The sequence below is a fragment of the Scyliorhinus canicula genome, chromosome 3 (genome assembly GCF_902713615.1).
Source record: "Scyliorhinus canicula chromosome 3, sScyCan1.1, whole genome shotgun sequence".
Classification (NCBI taxonomy): Eukaryota; Metazoa; Chordata; class Chondrichthyes; order Carcharhiniformes; family Scyliorhinidae; genus Scyliorhinus; species Scyliorhinus canicula.
This window is the reverse complement of record NC_052148.1, coordinates 200,381,380-200,403,099: the sequence shown is the minus strand read 5'-3', so window position 1 is coordinate 200,403,099 and position 21,720 is coordinate 200,381,380. Positions and strand designations below refer to the sequence as shown.

The 21,720-nt window shown below is 49.1% G+C and overlaps 1 protein-coding gene across 6 annotated transcripts in view; it reads right to left on the bottom strand.

Moving 5' to 3' along the window:
• Window positions 1-21,720, bottom strand: part of fam160a1a (family with sequence similarity 160 member A1a) — a 225,551-nt gene that overhangs the window by 143,716 nt on the left and 60,115 nt on the right. For 2 of the 6 annotated variants that reach the window (XM_038791987.1, XM_038791990.1), the window contains exon 2: window positions 11,942-12,090. The exons of the other annotated variants lie outside the window; for them this stretch is intronic. The gene's annotated coding sequence lies outside the window, so the exon portion shown is untranslated. The remainder of the gene's footprint in view (window positions 1-11,941; window positions 12,091-21,720) is intronic. 6 annotated transcript variants of the gene reach the window in all.

Below are 21,720 nucleotides of genomic sequence, written 5' to 3'. Positions count from 1 at the left end.
GGAGGTTGCACTGGAAGTCCAGGCAGAGTAGCAAGGCAGCGCAGAGGTTGGGGAGGACGTAGAGCCGGAAGCCGCTCAACTCTACGCCCTGGATGGTGAGGTTGGCGGTGCGGTAACCCCGGATCGCCACGGAGTGGGATCCGGAGGCCAGGGAGATTCTCTGGTTGGTAGGGTGCACTGTGAGGGAGCAGCGCCTTACCATATTGGGGTGGATGAAGCTCTCAGTGCTCCCGGAGTCCAGAAGGCAGGAAACCTTGTGCATGTCGATCTTCACCGTCGTCGGCGCGATCGCGAAGTTGTGCAGTCGTGTCTGGTCGATCGTAACAGAGGCCAGGCATGGCTGGTCGGCGGCGGTTGCAGGCGATGCGCGGCCCGATGAGGTGTCCGACAGGCAGGGATCCTGAGGCGGGGAAGATGGCGGCGCCCACGGGCCGAACGTGTCCTGGGGTGGGCAAGGTGGGGGCACCCACAGGCCGCACGTGTGAGGCAAGCAAGATGGCAAGTAAGATGGCGGTACCCACGGGCCGCATGTGTTGTGAGGGGAGCTAGATGTCGGCACCTACAGGCTGCACATGGTCTTCGGGGAGAAAGATGGCAGCGCCCGGGAGTCGCACATGGGGGATGCTGGGGCAATGGCGGCGACCGAGCGGGCCTGGCACACAGCAGCGAAATGTTCTTTCTTCCCGCAGGCCTTGCGAAGCGTGCTCCGTGCCGGGCAGCGTTTCGGGGGTGCTTTGACTGTCCGCAGAAGTAGCACTTGGGTCCCCCAGGGTTGTGTGGTTGCCGCATGGCGCAGGCCTGGGGTTGGCTGCGGCGGTCGCTGACGGGGTGCACGGTAAGGCATTCGCTGGCAGGGTCCATGATGTCCAGGAGGGGTGGGCCGCAAAGTCAGGGGCATATGCTTGAATATTACGTGAGGCGACTGTGAGCGAGAGCGCTAGTTTCTTGGTCACCGCGAGGTCGAGGGTAGCCCCTTCTAAGAGTCGCTGGCGGATGTAGGCTGACTCTATACCTGTAACGAACGCGTCCCTAAGTAGCAAGTCCGAATGTTCAGCGGCCGAAACTGCCTGGCAATCGCAGTCTCTCACTAGGAGTTGCAGGGCACACCAGAAATCCTCCACAGACTCACCAGGGAGTTGATGCCACGTGGACAGGAAGTGCCTGGCATAGATCTTGTTGGTCTGCTGCGTGTAATTCTCCTTTAGTTGCGCCATGGCCTCAGCGTATGTCGGTGCGTTCCGGATGAGAGGGTAGATGTCCGAGCTCAGGCGCGTGTAGAGGATCTGGAGCTTCTGTGTCTCTGAGGGTGGTTCAGTCGTAGATCCTATGTATGCCTCGAAGCAGGCTAGCCAGTGGGCGAAGGCCGACTTGGCATTGTCTGCTTGAGGGTGCAGCTGCAGGCGATCAGGCTTGATGCAGAGATCCATCATTTAAAATCTCTGCATAATAAATTGATGCACCATCAATTACAACGAGACGAGAGTAGAGTGTAATCGAGGCTTTATTGCGCAGAGATGTGGAGCCTCCCGCAGCTGCTGCCTAAATGGCTGCAGCTCGGTGAGCACACACATTTATACTCCGCCTACTGGGCGGAGCCAACAGGCAGGGATCTACTCCCGTATCTGTAGTACAGGAGCCTTACCGTAATACTGTACCCTCGTATGCAGTATACACAATACAACAGTGGTGACTGCCACAATGACCATGTGCACTATTCCTCCTTGTTGTCTTTCAATTCCCCTTAGTCTATTTTTAAATGATACCCTTTCTAATTCTTTCCTCTTTGTTCAGGTGAGTGGGACTTCACTTGCGTGGTTCCCATGACTTCATCTCCTGCCATAGCATCTTCAACAATGGTTCCTCTCTCGGCCTGGACACCTTTACTTTCCGTTATTCCCAAAGGACTACTGCTAATCCCTCTTTTTCCTTCATCTGTCTGCCTCCACTAGGTCACATCACCGACAGCCATGGACCTAGAGTCAGCTTCCACGTATAGATTGACAACATCCAGCCTTTCCTCCACAGCAGCTCCATTAACTCACCATTACATTGTCAGACAAGATCAGAAAGACCAAGGCCTACCTTTTCAGGCCCCGTCACAAACTCCACTGTCCTACCATTGAATCCATTCGCCTCCAAAGCCACTTACTCAGATTGAGCCAGAGTGCAGGAAACTCTGGTTTCCAACATGGGGCCATAATTAGAGTGCAGATATCTAGGAGTTTTGTGGTGGTGGATGAGATTACAGAGGGAGGGAGGGATGAGATCCTGGAAGTATTTGAAAACCAAATAGAGACTTGAAATTCTAAATTTTGCTTGTTGGGAGCCAATATAGGTCAGCGAGCACAAGGGCGATGTTATGGGCCAGGGTTTAGAGAACGCCAAAGTGTATCATGGATTCGCCTGACCCACAACTTTTAATAAATTGTGGTGTGGGGAGCACACGGCCCACTCTACAGGTGTAGGACAGCAGAAATGGAAATGTATTTTTTTAAAGCAAAACAATGTTTATTCTATGAACTCAAGTTAACCTTTTTGAAACATAGTGAACATCTTAGCAACCATTAATTCAAATACAACCCCCAAAGAATACAACACTAAGTAATCCTTAAGCTTCCTTTTAACATCCATAAGACTTTTTAAAAAACCTTTAAACAGAAGCACATCAGGTTAAAGTCACTACTGAGAGCAGTTATTAATTTTAAATCACCAAAGAATCGATTTACAATTTTTAGATTAGAGAGAGAGACTCTAATACACCTTCTGGCTGTGACTGCAGCTATCCAGCTCTGAAAACGGAACTAAAACATACCCTGCAGCAAACAGCCCAAATAGAAACTAAAAAGCTGACAGACAACCCAGCTCCACCCACTCTCTGACAACACTGCAGTAGTAAACACCCATTTTGTAAAGGTACTCTCACTACAGATATTTATATACATACCCATTTATAATCACCCATTTCTTAAAGGTACTCTCACATGACAGCGATAGGAGAACAGGATTGGTGTACATTGAGACACGGGCAGAGTTTTGAATGGCTCTAAGCGCGAGAGAATGTGGGATCATAGAATTTACAGTGCATGAGGAGGCCATTCAGCCCATCGAGTCTGCACCGGCCCTTGGAAAGAGCACCCTACCTAAGCCCATACCTCCACCCTATCCCTTTATCCCCGTAACCCAGTAACCCCACCAAACTTTTTTGGACACTTAAGGCAAATTTAGAATGGCCAATCCACCTAACCCACACATCTTTGGACTGTGGGAGGAAACCAGAGCACCCGGAGGAAACCCACACAGACACGGGCAGAACGTGCCCACTCCACACAGACAGTGACCCAAGCCGGGAATCAAACCTGGGACTCTGGAGATGTGAAGTAACAGTGCTAACCACTGTGCTGCCACAGCTAACCTACTGGGATACTAGCCAGGTGTGAGTGGACTGCAATAGTCAAGTTGAGAGGTAACAAAAGCAGAAGTAAGAGTTTCAGCAGCAGATGAGTTGAGACGGGGCAAAGTGGAGCAATGTTACAGTGAAATGAGATGCTGCTAGTGGTGATGGTGTGAATATGAGGTCAGAAACTCATCTGTGGCCAAATAGGATCATTAACCTCAGACTGTTATGAAGGAGTGAGATAAAGTCTAATAAATGGAGTTTGGAGCAGGGCCCAAACACAATGGGCGCAATTCATCGAAAACATTTTGATGTGTCATTTTGGGTGAGCTTGGCCACACTTTTTAAAAAAAATTTAGAGTATCCAATTATTTTTTTCCAATTAACAGGTAATTTAGCCCGGCCAATTTGTCTGACCTGCATGTCTTTTTGGGTTGTGGAGGTGAGACCCACACAGACACAGGGAGAATGTGCAAACTCAACACATATAGTGACCCGGGCCTAGGCTTGAACGCGGGTCCTCGGTGCCGTGAGGCAGCAGTGCTAACCATTGCACCACCGTGCCGCCCCCGATTCACCCACACTTAGTCATTTTTTGGGGCCTTTGGGAGTTTCTCCCTGGTCCAGACCACACTTAGAATTTTTTTTCAGCAATGGGGAGCTGAACTCACCGCGAGACCAACTCCTCAGAGATCAGGGAGCCATTTTGAAAGGATGCCCCGATCTCTAAGTGACCCCCCCCCCCCCCCAGGGTGAGGACACCCCATTATGGGGTTGCAGGGGCCCCCCTTTACCCACCAAACCTTCATGAAGCCTCTTCATATCTCCCCTCAACTCCAGTTCCATGGGTATGGCCCTCCTCAGGCCCCCACCTTAGCAGTGGCAACCTGGCACCCAGTCACCCTTGCTCTGCCACCCAAGAGTACCCCTGGCAGTTCCTGGTTAGAGGTACTGCCAGGGTGGTAGGCTTGCACTGCCAGAGTGCCCAGGCGTGTGCCAGGGTACTGCACTGCATGTTTCTGATCACCCAGGGGCTCCAATGGCCTCAGAGACCTGTGGAGTGGGCATCATGCCTGGTCTCCACTTGTGGAGACCAATACTAACAAAGACTGGGTGAGGCCTCGCCGGTGCTCATTCAAACATCTGGATCATGGCTAACGAGGATATGATCCGGATCACGCTGGGCAAGGCGGATCGGGCGACTTGCCGTGCAACGCAGTGGTAGAATCACGGCCAATGTCTTTACTCTTTCTAATATTTATTTGACAGAAATTTCTGCTCATCCAGTACTGAGTGTCAGATGAACAGATAATTCAGTAGTGGATGAGTGGAGAGAGATGAGGGTGAAATAGAGCTGAGTGTGATCAGCAAACATGTGACAATTAATGTTGTGCTTTCAGATGATGTCACTGATGTCACGGAGGCAACATGTAGATATGAAGTAGAAGGGGGGCCAAGTTTAGATCCTTGAGGGACACCAGGGGCAATGGTGAGGGAGCAGAAAGAGAAGCCACTGCAAGTGATTCTCGGGCTACGATTAGACAGATAAAAATGGAAGCAGGTGTGAGCAGTCCCACCCAGCTGGACGACAGTAAGAGTTGGAGGCGGCATTGGGGCAGAAAGGCAACAGCTACACGTCAGCCAAGGAGGACAAGGAAAGATGTTTCTCTGTGCCACAGTTACATAGGATGGTGACGTTATCAGCATTCAGGTTATTGAGGAACAATTTGGACAGCAACCTCTAGCGTTTGTACATGCATAAACTAAACATTGAAATCAGGAAATTGCTTTCTAGTTTGCCCTGCGCCTGCTTAAGCTTTGTTGTATTTTATTGATAAATCCAACATTCTAATTATGCACTAACCATGCTATACAAATAATTAAGGCTGGTCCGTTCCAGAATAAGCATATTTTTAACAGCGTAAGTCTTAATTATGAACCAACAACTGCTCTGCCACTTGAATATTGCTGGAAAAAAAGACACATCTTATCTTGCACTCATAAGGACAAGTTCAAGAATAAAAAGAAAGGGAATTTGGATGAGAAGAGAGTGCTGATTGGTTAGCAAGTGGACTCTGATTGGTAGACGTGCTGCCATGGAGAACGCACCAGTGATGGTGACTGATATTAACTGCGAAGCATTTTTTGTATTTCAACCAGGCAATTGGTCAAGCATTGCCTTGAGGAATGAACCAGCAAATGGCTATCACTTACTTTGCTGAGGTGAAACAGGCACAATGTGTGTACATGTTCTTTGTCTGCAAAGAGCAGGACCCTTTGCAGTAATATATATTAGCTTCCAGTATACACAAATGTTCTACACTGTGAGCACGTCTGAGTCTTGAATTGGTTGTCAGCACAATGCTGAGCACACTGAGGATTATTTAGCAAATATTGTTCAAACGCAGAAACAAACACTGCGTTTTGAGTTTTGTAAGCATGGTCTGGTTGGATAGGGTCTGTATCTTCCCTGTTGCCAACAGCAAAAGGTTAATATGACCAAACAGCATGTCACTTCTGCAATGCATATTAATGCATACAGGCACAAAGAATATGTGCACACATTGCGCCTGTCTCACCTAAACAAAATAAGTGTTTCGCCCGAGCAAAATAAGTGATAGCCATTTGTTGGTTCATTCCACAACGCAATGCCTTAAGCAATCAGAGCCAAGCTGCCTGCTTTAAATTCAAACAATGCTTGGCAGTTAACTTTCAGTTACCACTACTGGTGCATTCTGCTTGGCAACACCTCTACCAGAGTCCAAATGCCAACCAATCAGCACTCTCTCCTCATACAGTATAGATTTGTTGAATTCCCCCCAATTCTTAACACACTCCCTCTGTTTGTTTCACTTTCTGTACTTGATTCTTCATTGAATTAACATATTACACTTACACTTCCTGGCCTACATTCTGCATGTTTTGTGACAGATTCTTCAATCTGATTGGTGAAGAGTCATGCTGTTGCTTGCATTGTCCACACATATCTCAGATCCCCTGCAGAGGGCCCTCACTGTTTAGAATATCTCATAGAAACCCACTAAAGGTAGCTCTGAGGAACAGTGGGTGCATTGTTTTCACCACTGACCGCAAAATATGAGTTATTCTTTGCTTTCTTTTTAAGTAATAGCCTCTTCCTAGATTTTTTTGTTCCCGTGCGAAGCACTTTGCAATTCTATACGTTGAATTTTATTTCCCAACACTGTCGTGTCACCTCTCTGCCAGTTCCCAAGCATATCTGGATTAAAAAATGCATTTTCCTTCATTTATAAATGTTCTCCAACTACCTGGCTATTAAATTCATTTACATGACGTGGGCACTCATTATGCCAGCATTTATTGCTCATTCCTAGTTGCACTTGAGAACGTGGTGATAAGCTGCCTTCTTGAACTGCTGCAGTCCCTGTGGTGTAGGGAGGGAATTTCAGGATTTTGACCCAGTGACAGTGAAGGAGCGGCAATATATTTCCAAGTAAGGATTGTGAGTGACTTGAAAGGGACAATCCAGATAATGGTGTTTCCATGCATCTGCTGCCCTCGTCCTTCTAAATGGTAGTGTTCATAAAAATCATTTGAATACAAAGACAGAGTTGTGTGTGTGTTAGAAACTACTAAAGCTTTCACAACAGCAGTTAAAACAATAGCTCAAATATTGGAGCACCAATTCAGCCGACACACCTCTCACAGAGGTAGGATCAAATTAAAGTAATGCATGAAGCAACTTGCCTGATCCCTGAAGTATAAGCTGAATCCTTACCAAGGACATAATTCGTCATTTAGTTTGGTTGAAACTTGTCAGGCCCGGGATGGGAAGTTGGAAGGGTGTTCCCGTGATGAAATATTCCCAAGCCACAAATAAGCAATTCCAAATTAAGGCCTCATTTGGAACTAATGAGTCTGGTCAATTTGTAAACATTGCTTGTTCTGGAAACCACAGTAGTAAAAATGGATACAACATAATTAAGCTTCAACAGAACAGATTACGTAGATCGCAGCTTATAAATCAACCTTTGAAGCCTCCAAATATCCTTCCAAAAACGGGGATCGATGTGCGTACAATAAAAATGTGAACTCCTTGGTGTAAGTGGTTGCCATTTTGTAATATGAAATAAACAACACTGGTAATTCATATTAAATTAACATGGCAGGGTTATTGATTGAATTAATTTGACAAAGATACCAGTAACCACCATCAAAGCATGTAAAAACCCCTCGACTTCAGCATCTGATGCAAAGAGTTCACCAAATTAATTCTGAGCCATTTTAGCTATGGCATCATTAAAAGAATTCCACTCCGGGTCAGTTTTGGCACTTTCTTTCACAACCATCCCTCCACAACAAATCTCCTTCCTCTCTTTTCACTGAATTGGATATTCAGATCGTTCAAAAACAAAAATGCGCACTTTGTCCACAAATAACATCCCTCAATTTGATGGCACAACCGCACAAATCTTTAAGCAGGGCAGCAGTCAACTTCATGAAAGTTTTTTTCTTTATCAACCATCCAGCTATTCCATCCAGCACAAACATGGCTTGCTGACACACATCAAAATTTGAACTACGGATGTTAGACCCGCCTGGTGCTGCAATTTAGGTGCCTTTCCTTGGCACCTCTTCAACCTCATTAGTTATTTGGCATCTGAACATGTCCCACACCATTGATGCACAAATTTTCTCCATCCTCATCCATCCAATGGTTGCCAAGAACATGCACAAAAACTCCTGCAGCGAACTAGATTTTCAGCATGGGTTTACATTTCAAAATTACCATAAGTTCGGTCAGCCACAGAGGCTATTAGAGTCATACAGCACAGAAAGCGGACCTTCAGCCCATTGGGTCTGCACCGGCCGTCAAATACCTATCACTTCTGATCCCATCTTCCAGCCCATGGCCAGTAGCCGTGTTTGCGATGGTGTTTCAAGTACTCATCTAAATGTGAGGGTTCCTGCCTCTGCCACTCTTTCAGTCAGCGAGTTCCATATTCCCACCACCCTCTGGGTGAAAATGCTTTTCCTCAAATCCCCTCCCCTGCCCCTTACCATCAATCTATTCCTCTGGGTTAGTGACCCTTGTACTGAAGGGAAAGGTTTCTTCCTATTTACCCTATGTCCTTCATAATTTTGTACACCTCAGATCCCCCCCTCAGCCCTCTCTGCTCCAAGCCCAATACAACCCTCGCCTCTCTTCATAGCTGATCATGTGCCAGGCTCAGTCTAATTCAATTTAAGGTGGTCCAGCGCCTCATAAATTTCAAATCATCCCAATTCGGAGTGTAGACGTTCACAAACACCACCCGGACCCCCTCCCACTTTCCACTCACCATTATATACCTGCCCCCCCCCCCCTTATCTGCCACAATTCTCCCAGCCTTGAATGCCACACCCTTACTGATCAGAATTGCTATCCCCCCTGGTCTTTGAATCCAGCCCTGAATGGAACACCTGGCCTACCCACCCCTTTCTCAATCTCGTGTGATGTGCGAGCTTTAAATGTGTCTCCTGAAGCATTGCTACATCTGCCTTTAACCTCTTTAGATGCACGAACACGCGTGCTCTTTTGACCAGCCCATTCAAACCCCTCACATTCCACGTCATCAGTCCGAACAGGGGGCTAACCCCCCCTCCCCGCCGACTAGCCATCGCCCTTTTTTGGCCAACCTCGAGCCCGCGCCCTTTGCTTCATTGAGCACCCCCACAGGGAGCCACCACCCCCGACCCTCAATTGGTACCCTAAAATTGATACCTCCTCTGTCAGCAAAGCAGCATCACCCCCCTCCACTCCTCCACCCCCCCCCCCCAAAACAGCCCCGCGACCCAAAAGCCTCTGGCAAGCACCAGCTGAGCACTTGCTCACCCCCCACTGTGCTCCCGAGAGTCAGCTGACCCATGCTGATCCTGGCAGTTCCCGCCCCTGGCGCCAATCAGACTGTCACCTAATTGTCCGGACCCCTATCCCCCACTTGAATAAACCAATTAAAACTACCTCTCCAGCCCCAGTAAGTAAATAGTAATAAGAAACGAAAAATAAACAGAACACACTAACATTGCCCCATGAGGCGACATTTGTTGAACCAAGGCTCCAACTTCCCAAAAATTTGCACTAAGTACAGGGCCCCCTCCCCCCTCCGTATCTCAACTTTGCCGAAAACACTGCACCCTCCAGCCACCACCACAGCCCTTACACACACCCAACATTGTATACAATTTTATATTAGAAATGGTACCTTGTTACCCAGCCCCACTGCCGTATCCCACCAAAGCTTAATTGTCCTTCAATTCGAGCTCAGTTTTTCTTGTTTGACGAATGACCACGCCTCGTCCGGCATCTCAAAATAGTGATGCCGTTCCTTGTACGTGACCCATAGCCTCGATGGGTGTAGCATCCCAAATATCAGCCCCTTGCTGAAGAGGGTCACCTTCACCCGGTTGAGTCCAGTATGCCTCTTGCCCAGCTCCGCACCCAGGTCCTGGTAGACGCGTATCACGCTGTTCTCCCACCTACTGATCCGTTCTTCTTTTGCCCGCCACAAGACAAGTTCCTTGTCCGAGAAGCGATGAAATCTCACCACCATGGCCCTCGGCGGTTCATTCGCCTTGGGCTTGCTTGCGAGGGCTCTGTGCGCCCCGTCCAGCTCCAGGGGTCAAGGGGATACCCCCATCCCTATCAGCATCTCCAGCATCTTGGACACAAATGCTCCCGCATCCGACCCCTCCACACCTTCGGGGAGGCCCACAATTCTCAAGTTCTGTCTCCTGGACCTGTTTTCTAGGTCCTCCAGCCTCTCCTGCCACTTTTTGTGTGGAGGTTATCCTGCGCCTCCACCTTGAGGGCCAATACAACCAACTCATCCTCATGGTCGGATAGCTTTTTCTCCATCTCCTTAATCGCTTTCCCTTGTGTCACCTGAGTTGCGATCATTTGGTCTATTGATGCCTTCATCGGGGCCAGCATGTCCTTTTTTTTTTGTTTTAAATTTTTTTTAGAGTACCCAATTATTTTTTCCAATTAAGGGGCAATTTAGTGTGACCAATCCACCTACTCTGCACATTTTTGGGTTGTGGAGGCAAAACCCACGCAGACACGGGGAGAATGTGCAAACTCCACACGGACAGTGACCCACAGCCGGGATCGAACCTGGGACCTCAGCACCGTGAGGCAGCTGTGCTAACCACTAGGCCACCGTGCCAGCATGTCCTTTTTAAGATCAGCAAAGCAGCCCCTAAGGAACTCCTGTTGCTCCTGTGCCCACTGCGCCCATGCACCCTGGTCTATACCGGCCGCCATGCCGTGCCTCAGCGCCCGCTCCGCACGCTTCTGTCTGTTGGGACTTAAAACGCTTCACCTGGCCACTCCTGGTCTACTTATCCATACAACAGAGAGGGAATCCTTTTGGCAGTGTTCGCTTCACCAATCTGCCCCAAAGGTCAGTGGAAACTCCTGAAAAAGGTCCGAGAGTCGGTTCCAGATGGGAGCTGCCGAATGCGCGACCTACTCCTCCATGGCCGCCACCGGAAGTCTCGTCACCACTTCTTCAATGGCCTTGGCGAGATCTTTTCACAGTTGTTCCCTCTGCTGCTAGAATTCAGCTTTAATAAAGGCCCTCAAGTCAGCTTGAAGCCTTTAAGCTCACCCTTCCCCCGCCTGCCTGCTGGAAGAGACTTTTTTCTTTGCTGCAGCTTCAGCCAAATCTTTCACTGTATCTGCCGGGTCTGGTAACCAAGAGACATACCATTCCTGGGGGAAAGTACTCCTCCAACATTCACCTATTTCTTTTCATCAAAATTCCACCCCGTATTGATTTTAAAAAAAGAGCTCTTTTCTGTAACCTTGGGCAGGAGCTGCCCTGTGTGTGACCACTTACTCCATGGTCCACACCGGAAGTCCGATCTTCAGTATCTTGAAGGAAGGCACAAACCCACAGCTACCATTACAGTCAACGATCAAAGTTAAATCGTCAGTCACTCCACTCACTCTCATAAATCCTATGTTATTGTGGAACAGAGTAGGCAAGTACAGAACCATGTTGAACTCACTGCAAGGTATAATGCTTGACACTCTGATAAACCGATGCAACACCATCACAACTTGTGTTTATCTCGCATTCTTAATTTACTAAAACTTCCTCATGCGTTTTACAGGAGTGTTAGCAAATTCTGACACCAAGCCACATTAGGAGATATTAGTACAAATAATTAGAAGCTGATCAATGAAATATGCTCAAAGAAGCATCTTGAAGGATTCTTAGAGGAGGTTACAGTGATGAAGGATGTGACAGTGCAGGCTCAGCCAGCAACGCCCACATCCCATAAAGTAATTTGAAAAAGCCATACTTTCAACTTTCTATGCTCCAAGCTTGGGAATTCCCTCTCATAACCATCCGCCGCTCCTTGCTTTGTTAGGCACTCTATAAAAACTACCTCTCTGAGCAAGCATTGAATCATTTATTCTCAACATCTTCTGTGGCCGAGTGCCACATTTAGCTTGATAGGTTCCGTGCACCTACACATAATTTTTTAAAAAGGTGTCATATAAATGTAAGTTATTACTGTTTGCATGTCCAAACCGGAAGCTAGGAAAATCAGCCAGGATTCCTGTTCTTGGTTGTTATGTGACTTTATGCGGTTGGCCACTGAGGGCAGGATCGGACTTGTCATACAGCGGTTGCCAATCTCACCCCTGGGACATCACAAAGACTCTGCAACAAGATGGGTGTGAAAAATTCAAGAACGATTGCGCACCCCCATAAAAATCACCTTACACCATGGTATTATCTCATTGGGAACAGGAAAATAACGTAGTTTCATTGGACGATCAGCGGGCATGGGTGAGATAGGATCTGTGAGGAGATTCTCCAATCACAGATTCTGTCACTCCCATGTGTCTCCGTAGTGGCCTGGCCTGCGATCGGGGCCCGCCAATCGGCGGGCCGGCCTCTCTGGCTGCGGACCACTTTTCTTCCACGCCGGTGCCGGGATCCCTGCGCCATTTGGGGTTGGGGTCGGCGCGGGGACGATGGCCAGTGCGCATGCGCGAGTTGGCGCCGGCCTAACTGCGCATGCACGGACCCTGCAGCGCCGGGTCAGTGCCGGGACCGACAGCTGGGGCGGCATGGGCCACTCCAGTGCCGTGCTGGTCCCCCCCGGAACAGAGAATTGGGTCTCGGAAGCGGCGCCGGTGTAAAGTACTCCCGTTTTGGCGCCCGCACTCTGGAGCCGGACCAGAGAATCGCGGCCCTCCCGAGAGCGGAGCACCATTTAAAAATGACAGTCTGATCGCAAAAAGCTGCCGCAGCCTCCCCCCACATCGCTGGCAGGGCACCTCCCCCACCCTAATCGCTGGCAAGGCTCCCTCCCTCACAAAGTGCAGCTGTGGGGGTTGCCCCTGCATTCCCCAGGAAGCACTTGAGAACAAAAAGGCAGACTCGTAAAAAATTGCGGTTAGGAAAACACCTGCTCCCCTGAGAGAATGGATCATGTTTAATTTGTATAACTCTGCAATCTGAATGCCGCCTTTGAAACTGCCTTGACCTGTCAATCAGAAGCTTTTAGCAGGCAATAGGACATGAAAGTGAAAGTAAACAATGCAGATCAAAGCTTTCAGCCTTCTGTTTATACGTTTATACTTTAAAGGGCAATGGAATTGAATGTATGAAAACCACTTCAAAGATTTCCATCACTTTAAAGGGATGAATTTTACCTTCATCTCATAGATCTTTAAACTTGGCATACTGACAAGACTTTTAAAGGGTTTAGATTTAGAGATGGTATCACTTTCACTTTATTATGAGGGATGTGTATCTGATACTGAGTGACTGTTTAAATGCTTTAGGGGTACAAATGAGAACACTTTTACTTTATGAGAAAATGTTAAATTTTTGCACACTGACCGACTGTTTAAAGGGTTTAAAGTTTGCAAATGGGGAGAGCAGCCAAATCATCCCCATCCCAGGAACGATCCCCGACCTAAGCCCCTCCAAGCCCACACAAGCCTCCTGACCCCCACACCCCAAGATGTATTCCCTCAGCACCCTGGAGTCAATTGATGGGAGGCATAGCCACGCTCCTCAATACTTGCACCAAATCACGCCCGTATGACTCCCATCTGGGTGGGGGGGACATTGCGGACGGGACATGAATCGGGCTTCCAGCCCATTAATCGCATTCAAATGAATGCTTATTAGTGATTTGGATGTTCTTGCTGGCGCAGATGGGGAATCCCATTATGGGCAGTAGAATGGGCCCTGAGCCTTGCGACGGATCTGACATCTGGTAGGAATCCCAATTTTGGCCTAACACGCTATACTGTGGCCAATCCTGAATTCCTCTTCTCGTGGGCTGACCCGTAAAATCTCAGTCAGAATCTATGATTGGAGGAGCAGCATGGGCGGGAGGGAGGGAGCCTGCGATTGGAGGAGCTGGAGCAGTGAGCATGGGAGAATTACGTCCAAAAAAAAAACACTTTTCCATGATTGAGGAGAGAGAGAGAGAGAGAGAGAGAGAGCTGGAAACAATTCACACATTTGAAATCTTTACGTGTTTTTAAATTGAGGGAATGGACCGTCTTTGGCTGCCCGGACCGGCGAGGATGCGTTGAGGTGAGTCTCCCAGCCTTCTCAACAACATTTCAAAATAGAGGAATTGGAATGTTGGCATTGCTATCGATGGATCTGGAGAAGAGAAGAGAAGTCAAGATGGCGGCAGATCCAGTGCATTCTTTGGGAAGGATGGGAGTCAGGGTGGAGAACGAGAGAGAGAGAGAGAACGCATGCAAGCAAGCACACTGCTCACTTACATTTTTATTTAGATGTATGAATTTCCTTTTAAAAGATCTTGGGCGGGATTCTCCGACCCCCCGCGAGGTCGGAGAATCGCTGGGGGGGTGGCGTGAATCCCGCCAGATGGCGAATTCTCCGGTGCCGGGAATCGCGCCCGTCGGTGGCCGCTGGCTTCAATAAATAATTATTTGGCCCCTGCTAGCCCGTGATGCCCTCTGCAGTTGAACAGCCTGCTTATGTTCACTATCAAGGTCAGAAATGAAAACGGATTATGTGAGTGAAGTGTCAGAGTGCTGCTGCTCGGGGCAGCACGGTGGAGCAGTGGTTAGCACTGCTGCCTCACGGTGCCGGAGTCCCAGGTTCGATCCCGACTCTGGGTCACTGTCCGTGTGGAGTTTGCACAGTCTCCCTTTTTTGCGTGGGTTTCACCCCCACTACTTGGAATATCGTGTCCAGTTCCAATCGCCTCATTATAGGAAGGATGTGGATGCTTTGGAGAGGGTAAAGAGGATATTTGCCAGGATGCTGCCTGGACTGCATGGCATGTCTTATAAAGAAAGGTTGAGAGAGCTAGGGCTTTTCTCACTGGAGCGAAGAACGAAGAGAGGTGGCTTGATAGAGGTGGACAAGGTGATGAAAGGCATGAATAGAGTGGATAGCCAGAGATGTTTCCCCAGGGCGGAAATGGCTGTCACGAGGGGACATAATTTTAAGGTGATTGGAGGAAGGTTTAGGGGAGATGTCAGAGGTCGATTCTTTACACAGAGTGGTGGGTGCATGGAATGCACTGCCAGCAGAGGTGGTGGAGTCTGAAATCATTAGGGACATTTACGCGACTCTTAGACAGGCACACGGACAGCAGTAAATTGAAGGTTAGGTTGATCTTAGATTAGGATAAATGGTCGGCACAACATCATGGGCCGAAGGGCCCGTACTGTGCTCTATTGTTCTTGGTTCAATGTGCAGGGTAGGTGGATTGGCTTTGCTAAATTGGCCCTTAATTGGAAAAAATGAATTGGGTACTCTAAATTTAGAAAAAGAAAGTGCTGTTGCTGATGGCCAGGGAGTAATTTGGAAAAAAAACAGGGGGAAACTTTCCAATTTTGTTTTGTTCTGCTAAATCCATTGCCAGGGACTGACCAAGTTTCCCCTCCCTTAACGAAATGCACAATTCTCCGCTGCCTCTTGGATATGCTCCCGCTCAGTTCCACAATCACAATGCTCACATTTAGGAGCTAGCAGAAGTAGCTGCTGGCTCTTCCCGTCAGTTTAAAATCAAGTTGAAAACATAGAGGAGAATCCAGCAGCCAACCGAGTTAATTGTGGGCAGTATGGTAGCACAGTGGTTAGCACTGCTGCTTCACAGCACCAGGGTCCCAGGTTCAATTCCCGGGTTTGGGCACTGTCTGTGTGGAGTCTGCACGTTCTCCCCCCATTTGCGTGGGTTTCCTCCCACAAGTCCCGAAAGATGTGCTGTTAGGTGAATTGGACATTCTGAATTGTCCCTCAGTGTACCCGAACAGGCACCAGAGTGTAGCGACTAGGGGATTTTCACAGTAACTTCATTGCAGTGTTAATGCAAGACTACTTGTAACAATAATAAAGATTATTATTGCTCAAAAAAAGCATTCTGTCAATCACAATGCTTTCCAATGCAAGTCCCACACCCTGAACAAATGATAAGTGGAGCAGTAATGAATGAGCAATTGTGTGTCTCAAACTTTTGAGGGATCCCAGTGTTTGCAGGAAAATTGCTGACTGTGCAGGGAACTGGTTTGCAACCGCCCGTCATTTTCTCGATGACGTTTTACAGTTAAGAATACACTGGAGTCAGCAAAAAGCAGCTGTGCGAACAGGCCAGCTACAATATGTTTTCAACCAAGATATTCTCTACTCTGAAATATTACTGCAGACAGGAATAATGGCTTACCAGGGAAACAATCATCAGTTCCTTTATTAGCTGTCATTTAGGTCTGGAAAACCAAAAGTTTCAGTTTCTCACCATTGGCAACTATATTGAAAGCCCATGGAGAAACATTATTATATTTGCAACATTTATAACAACACAATTGCGTACATGCACAAACATTATTCGATGTTCAAATGACATTTAATTCAGATAATAGTGCTTTCAAATATTGAATCTAATCCCTTGGTTTAATTACCACTTCAAAGCAACTTCTGGATTCTCTAAATTACCTGAACACAGATTTTAGGGCATGTCCAGTGATCTTGGATATTTTTGTTCCATTTACAGAATATGCATAAAATTACAACATCCTTTAAAATAGTTGTCTCTGTACGTCAGCCCCTGCTCAAGGCAAAACCAACTGTATTTATTTCAAAAATGGTGAAAACTTGTGAAAAATATTAATTAGGCTTCAAAATATTCAGCCTTGCTTTAAAATCTCTACAATGTTTCATACTCTGCCCCAGTTGCATACGCTCTTCCATCTTTAACCCTCCCCCCCCCTCCCCCCACTATTTGACCATTTCATGCTTTTAAGGGTTTGTTCAGCAGGTCTCACCAAGAGTTTTAATGAGTTATGAGGTTGAACAGTAGTGTTCATTGGTAACTATTTACATATGTTCAAACTATAGCCCAAACTATGAACCAACTCCATGCTTACTTCTACACAGGTCTCTGTGTACTCTTGGACGGACACAGGCCCCTCGTCTTGTAACCCCTTACATTACACTGTGGGCAGTAGAGTTCTACAGTCCTACATGAAGCCTTGTAATGTGAAACACACTTAAAACTACACCCCTGTCCTTTCCACTCCATCAAACGTAGAAACTTCAGGCAACTGTGCTCCTATACTCTAGATAATATTGAGCTATTAAGGACAGCACGGTAGCATTGTGGATAGCACAATCGCTTCACAGCTCCAGGGTCCCAGGTTCGATTCCGGCTTGGGCCACTGCCTGTGCGGAGTCTTCACATCCTCCCCGTGTGTGCGTGGGTTTCCTCCGGGTGCTCCGGTTTCCTCCCATAGTCCAAAGATGTGCAGGTTAGGTGGATTGGCCAATGAAAAATTGCCCTTAGTGTCCAAAATTGCCCTTAGTGTTGAGTGGGGTTACTGGGTTAGGGGTTACTGGGTTATGGGGATAGGGTGGAGTTGTTGACCTTGGGTAGGGTGCTCTTTCCAAGAGCTGGTGCAGACTCGATGGGCTGAATGGCCTCCTTCTGCACTGTAAATTCTACGAAATCGTACCAACTCTCTTCGCCATACTGCACCTCACCTCAAGCAAACCACCCACAGGCATGGAGAACTTTTGCAGAACAGGTGGGAGACTATTTAATCCATGTTCCTTCAATCCAAAACCAAACCCATTCCAACTTCAGTCATTGAGCTTCAGCTAGCAGATGATGCTTGTTGCACATTCACTCAGAAACTGAGCTCGAGATCACTGCTGACTCCTTCCCTGCAGCATTACATATTGGGTCTATTGCTAAGCAAAATGGGTCTTTCACTAAAAACTTCCAGACTTCCAGTCAGCTCCCACAGCAAAGTACCTCCCCCTACTTTGCTAAAATCAACGGAAAGATCCTGGAAAATGTAGATTATTTCCCATATCCTGGGAGCCTCCCTCTTGACAAAAGCAGCTATAGATGATGAAATTGATCATCACCTCCAATGTGGCAGCTCAGCCTTCAGCTGAGGAAATTAGTAATTGAGGCCCAGGGTTTCAAACCTACGACAAAGGTTATGGTTTACTGGGCAGCATATGCTCCTACATATTTTGGACTTTTGGACAGCCTGCAACAGGCACTGGAGAAGTAGCAGCAGTGGGGTCTTTGCAGGGTCCTCCACATCCGATGGCAGGAAAGTTAGTCCAACAGCAGTATTCTCTCCCAAGCCAACTTGCCCAGCATTGAAGTGTTAATCACTCAAAACCAGCTCCTCTGGGTGGGACATGTCTTCGTATACCTTGTCATAATATCGACTCATGTATATAATGTGATGCAGACAGGCGGTGATTGACACACAGGATGACCAATGAACACACAACGCAGAACAACCAATCACCAGACAGGACACCACCACTATAAAGCCCACAGAGCATTGAGAGTCTCCCTCTCTCAGGGCCCAGCTACTAAGACAGTCAGAGTGCACAAGCCAGTGAGCACTATTACCATGCGGTAGCTAGTAAGTCTGGTCAAGCCAGTAAGAGGTCATCAGTTGGATTAGTAGAGTGTCAACCCACAGCTGGGTTCAGTCCACTAGTTAAATAAAACAGTGTTGGATCATCTCCTGTGTCAGACGTCTGTTTCTAGCTTCACTGCATCCAGTTGCAGTCAACGTCGAACCAACCTGCCTAACACATCATACCTAACACCTGACTCCTGAAACAACTGCTCTGTTTGGAACTCAGTTATGGCAGGAAAACTGCCATAAAAAAAGGGGAAACATTTTCGGGACATCCTAAAAGCATTTCGGAAGAAATTAAACATCCCCTGCAGACTCATGGGATTCCCTGGCTTTGAACCAACCATAATGGAAATGGTTCATTCAGAAAGGCTCTGAACACATCGAGAGGCTTCATTAGGAAGGTGCAGAGACAAAGTCAAGACATTGGATAGAGCGCACAAACCTCCAAACACCTCGGGTGTGATTTAACGCGTACAAAAACAGTGGGTGTGATTCGTCAAAAAGATTTCCAAGTGGTAGCGAGCAGGAACTGCCCCGAGCTTCCCTGCGCTCAGCCCAGCGAGGCCGGGAACGTTATTCACAATTAATTGGCCCACCTAACGAAGCCCCACGGGCTTCACACCGCAAATTAAGGTTCGCCAACTGGTTCCCCAGTTCCGCGCTCGCCAGCCCCCTTCCCGTTAACAAGCAACACTTAAACAGCATTTGCACAGCCAACCCCACTCCGCTTGCAGCCATGTGCCGAGAAGACCGGCCCCAAGATGTGGAAACGCCGCACCTGGGGAGGCTCCCAGATGTGGTGGAGGCCAGGAGGGATATCCTGACTTTTGCTCTGTGTGTGTGTGTGTGTCTCTCTCTCTCTCGGTGTCTCTCTCTCTCGGTCTCTCGCTCTCTGTCTCTCTCTCTCTCGGTCTCTTCCCCCCCACCCTCCTCTTTCTCCCCATCTCCCCCCCCCCCAAAACCAGGGTCTTGCAGGGTGAGCCACAGGGCAGCCAGTGTCGCCTGGGTTGAAGTGGCAGTGGCTTTAAGCTCAGGCAACGTGACCAGAAGGACTGGCCTCCAGGGCCGCAAGAAGGTCAATGGCCTACACAGGGCAGCCCGGGTGAGTTGACACCCCAAAAGCTTCGCAACCCCCAACGCAATCAGCAGCTCCCCCAATCCTCCATCTGAACCCCCAACCTTCCCTTCACACCTCAACTCTCCCTTCACTCCCTCCCAGCACTGTGAACCACGCATGTGGCTAATGATGCCCTCTCAGCGTCTCCGCAAGAGAAGCACTTCCACAATCGCCAGGAACGGGCCCAGACTGGCAGAGGGGTGCCGGACATAAGAATCTACATGACATTTGAGGAATGGACCCTGGAGGTGGTTGAGGGAAGAGCAGTCATCAATGGAGAAGCTGGCGCCAGCCGCAGAGATGAGGATCTACTGGACCCCACCCAGATGGACTGGCGCACATTGAGTTGTTAATGCCATACAGACTGACCCATCCCTCCCACTGACCACATGTTCATTCGCCTGCAGGTCCTCCAGCCGATGGCACCAGCCCATCAAGATGCCCCCACCCCCTCCCCAAGCCTTCCATGAGACCACCTCGGAAGAGAGCTCTGAGGATACCACAGTCAGTGAGTCACAGCTGTCATCCCCACCCTCCACCAGCACACAGACACGTACCTCAGTGGGAGATGTTAGTCGTCAGGCCTCTGGGGCACAATCTGGGGAGCACAGTTGCTGCTATACATCAGGTGGAGGTAGGAACCAAGCGAGACAGCTTGGAGGTGTCAGAGGTCTATTGGATCACGGAAGCCAGCTGGGCCCCAGCCAAATGCTGAGCCTTTGGAACAGGTTTATCCAGAGCTGATCAACACATTAGGGTGTGGCTGGGACATTCACAGGGAGATGTCAGCGACACTCCAGCAAGTCCACAGCAGACTGGAGGAGTCCCAGAGGCTACGGGCGTAGGCAATGGATGGCACCGAGACCAACGCTGCTAGGGTGGCAACAGCAGTGGAGAGCATAACTTCGGCAGCATGAGTGAAGGTGTTCAAGACGTGGCACAGTCAGTAACGGCCATAGCTGAGGGCCTCGGCAGTCTGTCCCACTCACTGTGGCCTGATGAGGCTGACCTTGATGAGGTTCTGCGGGACATGTCCCGCTGTCAGATGGGAATGGCCGAGGCGCTGTAGAGCTTGTCCCAGTCGTAGGTGGGCATTGCCGAGTTACTGCAGAGCATGTCCCAATCACTGAGGAGCATCGCCGAGGGCTTTGACACCATGGTGGAAACAATTGGGAGACGCCAGGGCTGGCAGAGCCAGATGATGCAGGGATCAATCCAACTGTCCCTCTGTCCCAAGGTAAACGGCAGGACTCTATGGGCACCGACCTGAGAGGGGGCGCTGGGTGGCAACCTGGATCCATCCTATGGAGTGGCAACGATGGCAATCAGCTCCCCGAGATCCACCCCTCTGATGACACTGGGTCTCGCAGCCAGCCAGCACCCGAGACAGAGCGGCACGGCTGTGCATGCACGCCGTCAAGGGTGCCAGGGCCCTCTGCCCCTGGGGGGGGGGGGGGGGGGGGGGGGGCGCGGGTGGTTGAGATCGCAGTTCTCGTTTTCCGCCTCTCCCAGTATTCACCGGCCTCATCTTGCTTGAGCAAGAGCGTAACAAGGCCAGCAGTGCTGAGAATGACCCCGCTATCAAATGGGACTGTGCTGTTTTGGCCTTGACGAGGAACGCCCCACCGAAACTGCATTTACCCCCCCCCCCCCGCCTGCACCGACGAGCAGAGCACATCAGCGCAGGAAGAGATCAGGACACCATTTTTTAACGCCCCCAATCCTTCGACCCCTTCAGACTCCCCTCCACGGCCCCTGGGTCCCCTCCACAGCCTCTGGATCCTCCAACATTCCTCTTAGAGAGCACCCCCCCACTTTCCTCACAGTGCCAGGCTCACTGCCAGGTTGGCTGTGGAAGTGCCAGGGTACCACCCTTGTCCAGAGCCCGACCTCCCGGGGGCCTTCGATGGCCTCCGCAGCTGCCGTTACGCATGTCCACATTTGTGTTGATCAGTGCTAAACAGCGCCATGGCCAGGTCTCCCAGGCACAGAGTTCATTCCCGGGCCTCGGAAGAATTGGGCATGACATATTTAAATGAACCGAGTGGTTTATTTCAATATGTTCATCTGGATCTCGCCCAGATTGTGACATTTTGCGGGATCTCGTTAGGTCTCACGAGGCGTTCAGAGCGTCGCAAATCTCGCGAGAAGCTTCTCACAAGATTTACCGGTCTCATCACATCATCGGGTCAGCCGCGACGAGGCCGTTTGACCGCTCCCCTCATCAAACCAACCCTCCCGAGCACCATCTGCCCTGCATGTGGCAGCCTCGCCAGATCA